General features: G+C 43.6%; 1 non-coding gene across 1 annotated transcript; it reads right to left on the bottom strand.

Annotated features, from left to right (window-relative positions):
* Positions 1 to 1,009: 1,009 nt before the first annotated feature.
* TRNAW-CCA lies at positions 1,010 to 1,081 on the bottom strand. The gene has a single exon. It is a non-coding gene; the product is annotated as a tRNA-Trp (tRNA).
* Between the last annotated feature and the right edge of the window lie 3,228 nt (positions 1,082 to 4,309).

Below are 4,309 nucleotides of genomic sequence, written 5' to 3'. Positions count from 1 at the left end.
CAAGAACTGTAGTTTTTTTATCTTGACTCAGATGGTAAAGAATTCACCTGCAATGCAGGTGCAATGCGGGTTCAATCCCTGGCTTGGGAAGATCCCCTGGAGAAGGAAATGGCAACCCACTCCAGTATTCTTGCCTGGAGAATCCCATGGACAGAGCAGCCTGGTGGGCTACAGTCTGTGGGGGTGCAAGAGTCGGACACAAGTTACTAACACAACAATCCCAACTTCCCAAGCACTTTAACAGTGTCAAATGCCAACAGATACCAGATATCCAGTCTTGAAAATGATCTGCAAGTACATCCCATAATCAATGTGTGTTTATTAATGCCGCTGGAATCTTTAGGCTGTAAGTTACTGTCTCTTCTTGCTAGTTCTACCATAACCAAGTAATTGTAGAGTGGATGTCTTCAATGACAGATGCTTACTTCTCACTCTCTGTCATCATATAGTGTTAAGAGATAATAACTGCCAGACTGTCCCTCCAAACAACCCACAGACCCAGTAACCTGACCTGCATTGTAGTCATAGGCAAGAATTTTAGAGGTAGTATACAAGCTCCAGATAGCAGGTCATAAATCCTGGTCTGGGAAATCAAACCAGTCCATCCTAAAGGAAATCAGTCCTGAAAATTCATTGGAAGGACTGATGCTGAAGCTGAAACTCCAATACTGACTCCTTGGAAAACACCCTGATACTGGGAGAGATTGAAGGCATGAGGAGAAGGGGACGACAGAGGATGAGATGGTGGGATGGCATCACCGACTCGATGGACGTGAGTTTCAGCAGGTTCTGGGGGTTGGTGAAGGACAAGGAAGCCTGGTGTGCTGCAGTCCATGGAATTCTCCAGGCCAGAATACTGGAGTGGGTAACCTTTCCCTTCTCCAGGGGATCTGCCCAATCCAGGGATTGAACCCAGGTCTCCCATATTGCAAGCGGATTCTTTACCAGCTGAGCCACCAGGGAAGCCCAAGGATACTGGATGGGTAGCCTATCCCTTCTCCAGTGGATCTTCCCAACCCAGGAATGGAACCAGGGTCTCCTGCATTGGAGGCAGATGCTTTACCAACTCAGCTATCAGGGAAAACCTTGGATGATTTAAATAATCATATCTTTCTATTCTCATGGCTACATTTCTATCCTTTTTTTTTTCTTTTTTTCTCCTACCACCAACTAAATTTCAGTGAGCAACAGAAGACTGTAAAAGTTAATTCCCTTTCACATTTTTTCCATTGTTAAGATTTTTATTAACTGCCAGAGTTCCTGGACTGTACAAAGGACATTTAGAATTCTCTCATGCATTTCAGTCGGTGAATGCTTCAAGTTAATTCAAAGAAAAACTGCTAGTTTCAGACATGATGGGGGAGTAAGAAAAACAAATTATTTTAATATATGTACATTTATTTATGTATTTATTTACGTATTTATATATTTTTACGTATTTATTTACACATTTATATATTTATTTACACTCAAGGGTTTAGCTGCTCTGTGCAATGTGTGATCTTAGTTCCTGGACTAGGGCTCGAACCTATGTCCCCTGAACTGCAAGGCAGATTTTCTAACCACCGGACCACCAGGGAAGTCCCATAAAGAAACTTAAGATGCTTGTAAGAGAGGAATTTGAGGCTCCCTGCTCTACGACTCTGATTCAGTGGCACCCCACTCCAGTACTCTTGCCTGGGAAATCCCATGGACGGAAGAGCCTGGTAGGCTGCAGTCCATGGGGTCGCTCAGAGTCAGACACGGCTGAGCGACCTCACTTTGACTTTTCACTTTCATGCATTGGAGAAGGAAAGGGCAACCCACTCCAGTGTTCCTGCCTGGAGAATCCCAGGGACGGGGGAGCCTGACGGGCTGCCATCTGTGGGGTCCCACAGAGTCGGACACGACTGAAGCGACTTAGCAGCAGCAGCAGCAGCTCTACGACTCTGATTCTGTGCTAATCACAAATACTGGCACATTTCTAATATACTCATGAGCAATTAAAAGTGAATTTAAAATGAGTGATGGGAGTGTGTATAATAAGGAAATCACATAGGCCAGGAGCTGAGGAAAAGCCCTGCCTATACTTTTCACAGAAGGCGTTCTGTATATAGAAAAGAACCAAGAAAGAGAGGAGGTTTAGAAACACAAGTTGTATCTGGAAGCTGAAAGACAGGCTCCAGTGATCTTGGGTACTTGACATGTGAGGCTGATATAAATCACGTGACACAGTGTATCATGTACTACGTGGGCTAGGCTCTGTCCTACACACTCGTTGGCAAACACACACATACAATCTTGCATTTTCTTTGAAATAAAGGTGAATGCCAATCTTTCATGATACATCTTTACTGTGATGTAGCAATTCCACTCCAGGTTGTGTAAGAAAGCATGTCTCCATCGTAGAACTTGTCCGTGGACATTCAGTGCTGTTTGTAATCATAGCTAAGCTAATGGAAACCTTGCAAATGTCCATGGGTGGGTGAATAGAAAAACAAAGTGTGTTCTGTCCATATAGTCACAAAATATTACCGGATCATAGAAAGGAATGAGATGGGATGGTTAGACAGCTTCACTCACTCGGGGGACACGAGTCTGAGCAAACTCCGGGAGATGGTGAAGGACAGGGAGGCCTGGCCTGCTGCAGTCCATGGGGCACAAAGAGTCAGACACGACTGAGCGACTGAACAGCAATAACAAAGAAGAATGTACCAATTGGGGTTCCCTGGTGGCTCAGATGGTAAAAGCATCTGCCCACAATGCGGGATACCCGGGTTCAATCCCTGGGACAGGAAGATCCTCTGGAGAAGGAAGTGGCAACCCACTCCAGGACTGTTGCCTGGAAAATTTCATGGATGGAGAAGCCTGATGGGCTATAGTCCATGGGGTCACAAAGAGTCGGACACGACTGAGCAACTTCACGCAACCTCAATGTACCAATCACACAGGCTTCAGTATGGGTGAACCTTGAAATCACTATGCCAGATCCCGAAAAACCACACAGGCTGTGTGCTTTTTCACTTACAACATGCAGCATAAGAAAACCTACAGAGAGAAGGTAGATTCATGTTTCTCCAAGGGCATCGAGGTGACCAGGAATGAGAAGTGACCTAGTGGGTAGAAGGCTTCTTTTCAGAGGAAAGAAATGTGCTGACCTGGATTGTGGTGGTGGTAAGTCCGTGAATACATTAAAAAGCATTAGCTTGTCTATTTTAAAGGTACATTTCAACTTGTTTAACTTGTATATATTTGAATACCGTGCATTGTATGCTATTGGAATTTAATGCTGACTTTTTAAATTAAAATAAATAAATTTTTAAAAAGAAATAAATAATAAAGAAAGCCAAACTTAAAAAAAAATACATGGTTAATATTAGATTGGGCACTCCCCTGGTGGCTCAGACGGTAAAGCCTCTGTCTACAATGCTGGAGACCCAGGTTCGATCCCTGGGTTGGGAAGATCCCCTGGAGAAGGAAATGGCAATCCACTCCAGGACTACTGCCTGGAAAATCCCATGGACAGAGGAGCCTGGTAGGCTACAGTCCATGGGGTCACAAAGAGTCGGACACGACTGAGCGACTTCACTATACTATATCACATTTTAAAAAAAATATTTATTTATTTGGCTGCATCAAATCTTAGTTGTGGCATGTGGGATCTAGTTATTCTAGGGAGTCCAGAGTGAACCTGGACTCCCTACGCTGGGTAGGAGTGCAGAGTCTTAGCCACTGGACCATCAGGGAAGTCCCAATATCAGAATTTTTTTAAATATATATATATATTTTTTCTTATTTGGCTGCTCTGGGTCTTGGTTGCCACATGTGAGGTCTTTGGTCTTCATTGTAGCATGCATTATCTACCTCCCTGAGCAGGGACTGAACCCAGGCCCCTGCACTGGAAGCCCAGTCTTGACCCTGGCACCACCAGGAGGTCCCCTAAGAGTGGATTTTTAAAGACAGATCCTTATATATATTCTTCTCTCCTCAGTGTTTTCTGTTTTCTCCCTTACTGCCCACACTTATAAAGCATGAAAAGTCTAAAAATTCCAAAGCAATACCTTTCTGAGAATGCCAGGGTATAACAACAGTATTTTGTTTTGACTTGAGGAAACCAATTTCCTATTATATCTCCTTCAGTCCGGTATGATCAGTTGGACAATGCTGTCATCCTGATAGCTCTCTTCATTATGTATTTTCATCCGCCAAAAATCCTGAATGGGACTTGAGGGTTTTTTTTAATGATTATTCCAAGTTATTTATATTGATGAGTTTGATCAATATACTATTTTCACAAAATGCAGTTCAGGGTTTCAGTCGACTCGAAGGA

This window comes from Bos indicus x Bos taurus, chromosome X (assembly GCF_003369695.1).
Source record: "Bos indicus x Bos taurus breed Angus x Brahman F1 hybrid chromosome X, Bos_hybrid_MaternalHap_v2.0, whole genome shotgun sequence".
Classification (NCBI taxonomy): domain Eukaryota; kingdom Metazoa; phylum Chordata; class Mammalia; order Artiodactyla; family Bovidae; genus Bos; species Bos indicus x Bos taurus.
The sequence above is the reverse complement of the archived record's forward strand: the minus strand, read 5'-3'. Positions and strand labels throughout refer to the sequence as shown.